This window comes from Misgurnus anguillicaudatus, chromosome 22 (assembly GCF_027580225.2).
Source record: "Misgurnus anguillicaudatus chromosome 22, ASM2758022v2, whole genome shotgun sequence".
In the NCBI taxonomy this organism is placed as follows: domain Eukaryota; kingdom Metazoa; phylum Chordata; class Actinopteri; order Cypriniformes; family Cobitidae; genus Misgurnus; species Misgurnus anguillicaudatus.
The window spans coordinates 15,829,219-15,838,760 of NC_073358.2; the positions used below are offsets into that span (position 1 = coordinate 15,829,219).

The window sequence follows — 9,542 nt, forward strand, 5'->3', positions numbered from 1 at the left end:
GATAAGGCTGTAACAAATCTGTCATAATCAATTAGGACTAAAATTAGGGATGCACGATATATCGGCCGACATATCGTTATCGGCCGATAACTGCTTATTTTTAATATTATCGGTTATCGGTCTGATAGCAAAATTAGGCAGATAAATGAAAGCCGATAAATTATGGATTATTTTGGTTTGTTGAACCACTTCACTTGCTCATTGCTGGCCATGTGGAGTTTTGATTGGTGCTTTCTGTGACATAGCACGAAGATGACACATGTTGGGGGCTTAAGAAGAGTATGCTAGTCTAGCGCAAAGACAAGATGTCCGCAGTCTGGGAGTTTTTCATTGTGAAATTAATAGGAATATTTATCGGCCTATATATATATATCGGTTATCGGCCCCTAACTATAAAGAGTTATCGGTATCGGCCAAAATTTCCATATCGGTGCATCCCTAACTAAAATATCAACAAAACACTTAGAAAATGAACAAAACCAACTATCTGAATCTGTCTGAACTCTAACATTGAGGTCTGGATAGACAAAGTGAGTGTTTATCTGTGTAAAAGTCAGACCAACATTGAAGATTGATGCAGTTGTCATTAAGGCTGATTTTGTCAGACCTACCCCAATGCCTCTACACAAGTAGGCTATGCGGCACTTTTCATTTACACGTTTGCGTCGTTGTTTGCATCGATGTGCATTTACACGTGCAGAACGCTAGTAGCCAATGTCCATAGGCATTTACCAATGTAAAATACAACATCAAGGCAAAAGCTGAAAAAAAAATAAAAAGTGGCAGAAAAAACGCTTGTTGGGGGCCAATCACACCAAATGCGTTTTAAAGACGTGGAAACACAAGGTGCACCTTTATTTGGTCACTTTATAAAAAACAGTGCAGTGCAGCGCAGCTTTTTATATTGCTAGGCAACCACCGAGGCAGCTGTCCTGTCAATCAAATATCTAAGCGTGAGCGCTCTTTTGCTCTTAACTGTCATATAAGCAGAAACTTTAAAAAGAGGACTCTTGCACTGACTTTGATTGAAGGTGAGAGGTGCATAAACACACACGAGACAGTTAGTAACTGAAGTATGTTTGTTTCAAATAACTGTAAACATCGGTCCTACAACGGAAGGCCTGCCTCTCCCCATATTCAATTGGACAATGGAAAGACACAAATGACGTCGGGTGCTTTTCTGCTCTTAGCGCTCCTTCAAAAACGCATGTTGCAGTAGGGGGCAAAAATGCAAGGCGTTCAGTGCCATTAACGACGCACATAACGCTCAATGCTGCAGTTAAAAAAGATTTACCTCAAAGTAAAGACAACTGGATCTGAAGCGTAATGATGGTCTTCAGAAGGTCTTGATTCAGAGGTTTGAGAAGACTACCAATCACCAGAGCCAGCTAAAAAGGTGGACCAAACATCAAGCCAGAATTCTGCATGAGTCAGGTAAGCAGAATAAAAGACGCTGTAAATAAACAATAATAAAAGATGGTCATTAATGACTTAATGCTTTTATATTCATGTTAATGCTTTGAAAATTATCTTATTTCTTTCAGAATTTATGTCTTTTGATATTATTGCCTAATGCAACAAATGGAAAAAAGCATACTTTATGACAACCTTAGCAGCAGAACACCATGACTTTCTCCTGGGTAGACGAGAAAAAAAGTTTGGTATCAACACCCATCTAACAATTAAGGTAAAAGATAAAGTTTTATGATCCCTGCATTCAGGTTAGAGTATGGGGTAAGTTGACCGTTCTATGGGTGTTTCTCAAATGCAAGGTTGCATCCTATGGAGGCTGCGTCCATCTTAGACCTGTCCTTCTGAGATTTCGAGGTTAGAATCCACCTCAAAAGCCAGAATGAGATGGTTTAGTTTGATGTCCAAGGCAATGTCATAATGGTTTCCGTCCCAGTGGTCATGGCATGAAAACTTTAAAGAGAGAAGTTGAAAATTAGCAATGCATCACCAAAAAAAAAAATCCAATACTGTAGTACAGTGAATAAAAGTCATGTATCAACAGTCTTTACAACATGGACAGTTAAACCTTTTGTAATTTAATTAAAACAACAAAAGAGAAAACAAGCAGATTGAGATGTCCTTCAACGATGCTTGATGACGTGACAGCCGAGACATGCAGCATTCTAGGACGCAGCCTTATTAAAAATAAAAAATAATGGACGCAGCCTTATTTATTTTTATTTTATATATGTATAATGTACCCCCTGACTGAACTTGTATTTTTTATTATTTAAAAAAAATATATTAAAAATATTTTTAAAAGAACGCAGCTGTGCGTTTGAGAAACGACCGGAAACGACTTATATGTCGCGAGGCCATCACGTGACCACAATATTTACCAGAAGACCGTTATTTGCTCGAGTTCCCTCAACTTTTTTGTCACAAATAACATTATTAATAACCTGTAAATAATAAAATTTGTACACATTACGTTCCTTTTCACGTTGTAATAGTATGTTTTTGGTTTAATAGTCGGCTTTAAGTTAGTTTTTCTGTCAGTTTGATCGTCAAAATCTTGGTAAGTAACTTATAGCTTGTCATTCCTGGTTTTAATTGTTAGAAATACGAATTAAAGAACAGATATAACTGATATAACTGAAACAATTAATAAATACAAATATTCAACAACCACTCCAATAGAACAACGTTAACGGTTTTGAGTGGTTTTTAGGAAAAGGTCTGACTGAAATGAACGTAATCCGCAAGGGCCACTTTAACGTAACGTTACAGGGCGGGAAAGGTTTGAGGCATTTAATAACTCTATTAAATTGGCTGGTTTATCCACACCAGTGCGTAACATGTAAAGTTAACGTTACAACGTGGCTTCGGGACTTTGCAGCGACCTGAATAGCATTGCATTGATAAACGTTAATAAGCTTTTAATAGCGTATAGAACATTAATATAAGACGATGATTCTGTAGATCGACTAACTTACATCCATGTATTACATATTAACTTACCTTGACACTGAAACTGCCGTCAGCACTGTTGCTTCACCCGTTGGAACATCCTACTAGTTTAGGGAGTTAAAAATCGAGTTGGAAAAGAACAAAAAATCGTTCTACACGGGACCCAGAAGCTGCAAAAACCGATTGAGGTTACACTCTATTGAATGATCCCAACGTTGAGTGCAGGCAGCCCCACACATCTCTCAGATGTGTTTGACTTCATGCTGATCTACTCGCAAACCGATCGTGACATCAAGTACCGCGAGTTCAAACCTTTTCCGGGGCTTTCCCAAACTCTCGCGGTACTTGATGTCATACCACGTGCTGTCTGCGCATCTCGGTGTTAAGTCAAACACACCTGAATGTATTTGTTGGCTGCACTCCCTTGCGCTCAGTGATGTAGGTGTAACGAAATAAATGTATTAAATTGATATTATATAAATAAATATTGTTATAAAAAATCTTTATAAAATGATTAGCTGTCATTAATAAATTAATATTTGATTTGAAACATCAGTATACGTAAATTTCCCTCAAGTTATGAAATGCCTAAATAAGATCAAAATGGTGAAAATACAACAATGTATATTTGACCAATTTAGCATTTATTAACTTTTGCCTTTTTAAATTGACTTCAGAAAGTTATCTACAGCCACACATCCACTGTATACCAAGTTATGATGATCAATTATGAGAATGCAAAATGATTTATAGATCAGTAAACAATCAACGAAAAGGTAATGTCTTAATTAATATATTTCTGCTTTTGTTACTTATTCATGTATTTGAATTACATCATTCAAAATCAAATGTTAATAATTATAGGGTTTCAACTTGTTGCAGCTTTACAAAAAATGTAGAATTTGTAGGAGCATGGACAACTGAGTAACAAAGTCATATTATGCAGATGGGTGCTCATGGTGGCCTCCAAATAAATACATGGACAGGCTGCTAAAGAGGGTCAGGATGATGGAGATGCAAGAGCCAAAGACAGCACGGACCAAACACCAGGCCAGAATTCTGCATGAGTCAGGTAAGCAGAATCAGTTACACTGTACAAAATCATTAATTAATAGACAGTACAATTAATAACACATTATTTTTTTATAGCTGTAAAAAACAAAAGAATGAAGTACCTGCATTTTAGTTTCCAGCCTTTTTCACAAAGTTGCCGACAACTGGAAGAATGTCCCAAATTGCTGAAAAAAGAAATTCAGTAAGTCCTTATAAAAGAGACAGTTTAAAAGGTAAAACGGCTTCATTTAACTTCAAAAATACCCCTAAATCCTTAAAGAACACGCCCACATTTTGGGAATTTAGCTTATTCACCATATCCCCCAGAGTTAGATAAGTCCATACATACCTTTCTCATCCCTGTGCGTGCTGTAACTCTGTCTGATGCAGCCCCCGCTAGCTTAGCTTAGCACAAAGACTGGACGTGAATGGCTCCATCTAGCATACGGCTTCCAAACATGACAAAATAACGCAAACATTTTCCTATTATGTGTTGTGATTTGTATAGTCAAATTCACTACCAGTCTTTTGTTCTAAGCTAAGCTAGCGGGGGCTGCGTCAGACAGAGTTACAGCATGCACGGATATGAGAATGGTATGTATGGACTTATCTAACTCTGGGGGATGCTGTGAGTGGGCTGAATTCCCAGAATGTGGGCATGTTCCTTTAAAAATCAGCACCCCTAGTTAATTTGGATGCTAAAACCTAAGGCAGGTTCAAGCCTAGGATTTAGTGTGTTTATTTGTTAATGTAAAAAATGCAGCTAACCAATCCCAGCTCCAGTGGGCAGGTTAAAGAGTATTTTTTATATGAGACAGAAAACAGAAACACATTTTTAATGGCATTTAAAGACAACATACCACTTCATAAAACTACATTTTCTGTTTAATCCATAGATTGAGTAATTTTCACTCTAGAGACCCTGGGGTGACCAACAAGGACGAATGAAAAGTAAGTGACCTACAAAACAAAAAACATTAATATTTTACGACTGTTTCAAGATAAGTACTCTGCATATCTATAGCAATGGACTCTATGCACGGCAGCGCTTGACATGTTTCCGGGGATATCTCAGGATGCTGGACTACTTCCGCCAGTCATAGAGCGCTATGTTATTTTGGCTGTTTGGTTGCACAAACAGCCAAAATAACACAGCAAATTTTGTTGATGCTTGTTTACTTTACATAGAAATAACTTATACTCCACACTTAATACCATAATGACATTTAAACGTATGAAAGTATATTTTATAGGACCGAACTTCTAGCCACCACTGCTGTGTCATAGCGTTTACAGCGACTCACTGGAAAGCATGCCAACTTCTACACTGCTACCCTGTATCTGCATTACCAATACTTTTAGATAAAAATTGCACTGATAACAGTGCTATTCATCTGTTGTTGATAAATTGGTATAACTGTTATTATCAGTACTAGCAAAGATAACATCTTTGGTTATACAAGCTAAATGTTAGAACAGTTGAAACTCATATTTTCGATATTTATGTATTCTTTATTAATAACAAATGCAAAAGACAAATGGAAATATAATATCAATGACAACAAGAATAACTTGAGTGAAAGAAAAAAAACACACACACACCCAACAAACTAAATAAACGGGGTAACAAATAAAGGGAAAAATATAGATTTCTACAACACAATAGTTAAGTCTTTTTTGCTTTGTTCTTTAGATTCTCAAATGTGTCAGGATACTAACTCACAAATAACCAAGTAAAAATGTTTTGACAATCGATGTGTACATGAATCTCTTATTTAACCTGACACTTTAACATTACTTTAACATACTTTAACATTACAAAGGCGTAATATATTACCAGCGTTATTAGCCTGCTGTTCGAATCGTAAAAATAGCACGATGTACGCTCTGCTAGTACAGGCTAGTTGAACATATCTTAATGATTATACAGAGAAGACGACACATAAAACTTGTAACCTTTCTCGAGTTTGCACATCTGGACAATTCTTCACAAACCACAGGTTGTAAATTTGGGTAAATTCAGCAAACAACCGAGTACATTTGAGCGATTCTGCCGTCAATCCGTTTTAAATATCCCGTACCGGAAACTGAATAGCAGCCGTGAGTCAAACGCGGAAGTTAAGCGTGCATAGAGTCCATATGCAGATTCTTGAGTAAGAATTTCTCTCAGACAATATAGACTCAGATGGCTTCATGGTTGACCATATTTGTAGTTTAACAATTTCTATCATGTTAAAGTTCTCACACAAAAATTGCTAGTCTAAGAATTCTACAAGAAACCTTGTTCCCCACAAAGGCTTGATGGGTTGTGCAACTTACCTGCTTCCCTTTACAGCTCCAGTGAGTGTCTCTAAGGTAGATCCTAATGCAGATGGATGGAATGTTGATCCGCCTAACATGCAAGGTAAAAGAGCATTTGATAGCATAGTGGATAAACAAATAGCTTTTTTTCATTTTCACAGCATTTTCAAAAACAACATAACACTTGCTATTACATTGTTATATATTACATGACAATGTCTAACTCTGATCCATACAAAACAGATTTTCTGCACCGAGAACTTTGGATGACCATCAAGACAGTAAGTTTTCAAAAATCTGACCTCAATTTTACTAACCATTTAAAGATTGTTTTTCTTTTAGTTGATTTAAATAATACCCTAAAGTCATCTTCGGAAACACTGTTTAAGAAATTTTAGATGTAGTCCGAGAGCTTGCTGACCCTCCATTAAAAATGTTTGTACGATATACTGTTCAGGTCCAGTTAGGTAATAAAAACATCATCAAAGTAGTTCATGTGACATCAGTGGGTCAGTTAGAATTTGTTGAAGCATCAAAAATACATTTAGGTCCAAAAATAACGACTTAATTCGGCGTTGTCTTCTCTTTCGGGTCTGTTGTGAACCGTGTGCATGACACTGCTGCCGTACGACGCTGCTGGCGTGTTATCTGGTGCACCCAAGCTTTTTTTTTCGTTTACAGTCTGACGGAGACGCTGTAAAGAAAATCTTCGCAAACAATCTTCGCAAACAAAATCTTCGCAAACATTTCTGAGGATAACACGTCAGCAGCGCCATTGTGCGCGCGCATTCGCAGCAGACCCGGAAGAGAGGACGGTGCTGAATGAATAGTTATTTTTGAACCAAAATGTATTAATGATGCTTCAACAAATTCTAACTGACACACTGGTGTCGCATGAACTACTTTGATGATGTTTTAATTGACTTTCTGGAAATTAGACAGTATACAGCCCACACATTTCTTGGAGGGTCAGAAAGCGCTCGGACCAAATCCAAAACATCCTACACTGTGTTCCGAAGATGAACGGAGGTCTTACAAGTTTTGAACAACATGAGGGTGAGTCATTAATTACATTATTTTCATTTTTGAGTGAACTATCCCTTTAAATGGAAAACACCACCGCTTTCCAAAATGTTACTATGTTTTTACCTTAGACGAATCAATACATACCCATCTCTCCTCAATGCGTGCACCCAACCTCCGCACAGCGTGTCGTGAATGTGCCAGCATCCAGCCCAGCCCCACCCATTCCTTAGGATCCAAACAGGGATGAATTTAGAAGCCACCCAACCCTTTCATGTTTTCCCTATTTAAAGACTGTTACATAAGTAGTTACACGAGTAAGTATGGTGGCACAAAATAAAACATGGCAATTTTTTAAGCGGTTAAAAATGAGAACTATATTGTATGGCAAAAGAGCACTAAGTTTGCAGCACTTCGACCTCGGCGCACAGTAACATCATCACTCCTGATTACTCCACCTCTCGCTCAAACTCAAAAGAGGTGGAGTAGTCAGGAGTGATGATGTTACTGCGCTCTGAAAAATGAATGGGGCTATGCTAAATGCTAACACATTCACGACGCGCTGTACAAATATTAAGTGCATGCATTGATAAAAGATAGGGATGTATTAATTTATCTAAGTTGAGGTAAGAACATAGTAAAATATTGAAAAACTGTGGTGTTTTCCTTTAAAAGCATCACCCCTATTTATTTTGGGTGCTAAAATATTTGCCACAGACAGTTTAAGGCCTTATGCTGCATTCACACCGCCAACAACCTAGTCACTGTGTGTCAGCCATTTCTTTTAATGAGTTTATCAGAAGGCGTTCCCAATTCTGGTTGTCCTAGTAAAAACTACAAACAAATGAGTAACAATCCTCTCAGTAAATGACAAAAGAGTGATGACACGAACTTCACTGCTTCACTCTCATTGGTAGTTGCTCCCAAAAGTCCTTCATCAAGTTGAACTTTCCTCAACGTTGTGGCATAGCTGGACATGCCCACTTCCTGTTGTCGATGGTCACAGTTGCTCATGTTGCTGAATGGGGCAAAGCTTCCATTGGAATGAACGAGATTGTGTTGCTAGTCGCTGGCGGTGTACAAGCAGCATTAGTGTGTGTCTTTAAAAATATATCAAATGCAAATTACCTGATCTAACATTCCCAGCTACAGAGGGCATCCTTTATTCAGTCCCTAATGCAGATGGTTGGAGTGTTGATCCACCTAACATGAGGGATAAAAGAGCGTTTGTTAGCATAATGAGAAAGAAAACAGAAACACATTATTAGTGGCATTTAAAGACATAACTTAACACTTGTTTATACTACATTTTCTGTTTAATCCATAGAGCACTCGTTTTGAGTCCTGAGACCCTGGGGTGACCACCGTGAACAAATACAGAGTAAGTTACCTAAAAAAAAAACAATAATAATATTTATTTATAAAAAGTTCTTATAAAAAAGCATCATCATTTACTCAGATGAAGTGTTACCTTACCAACATGTTCAAGGAAGGTGCAGGTCTGATGATCCATCCAACATAAAAAAAAAACAGTAAATTTATACTTAGTTACATCTGTTGTAAAACAGACAAATGCAGTTATAAGAATTTTACCTAAACTACACACCTATTTGATTCTTAAGTTTAAATAAATCAAAATAATGCATTTAATAGTAAAAGCATTTTAAAAGCTACACTCCTAATTCATTTATCTTTGCTATTGCAGCTGCAAAAAGGCAGTCTTGACGGTTATAGGATGAATGCAAATAAAGACTGACCACCTGACTTCAGCGGTCCAGTCTCTTGTGGGAAGCAGGTGTTTGTTACCCCAAATACGGATGAAGAGTGACGAAGAGGATGATGACTTTTTTCTCAAACATCATCTGAAGATCTTGACAGGCTGGAGACAAAATTAACAGACTGAGGGTTTATACAAAGAATCTTACTCAGCCAATATTAAAGATAAGATATTTTTACAAAATGTTCTTTTCATTGTTTAGGATGATTTTATGTAGAAAACAATACATCACAAAAAAGACTTTAGCTGGGTTTTCACAGGCAGTGCCTTACACACACACTAACCACAATTATAAACGCAACACTAACACAGATTTAGACAGATAATATTTGAGAGAAATAGGCCTTTTGGGGACATAGAAAATATTTAAGTTCAGCTCATGAAATGAAAAATGGGGGCAAAAAATGTTTTAACAAGTGCAATACAAATATCAACCATAATACTGATCGTTTAAAAAAAAGTAAGC

At 37.1% G+C, this 9,542-nt stretch overlaps 1 long non-coding RNA gene across 2 annotated transcripts; it reads left to right on the forward strand.

Annotated features, from left to right (window-relative positions):
• Positions 1-3,854: 3,854 nt before the first annotated feature.
• Positions 3,855-9,316, forward strand: LOC129440721 (uncharacterized). 2 transcript variants are annotated; one of them, XR_008643230.2, is made up of 7 exons: positions 3,855-3,994; positions 4,109-4,208; positions 4,872-4,926; positions 6,311-6,379; positions 6,520-6,557; positions 8,627-8,680; positions 9,005-9,316. It is a non-coding gene; the product is annotated as an uncharacterized lncRNA (long non-coding RNA). The 2 variants fall into 2 exon arrangements; XR_012365271.1 differs by having other exon boundaries at positions 3,869-3,994; positions 4,109-4,177.
• Positions 9,317-9,542: the final 226 nt, after the last annotated feature.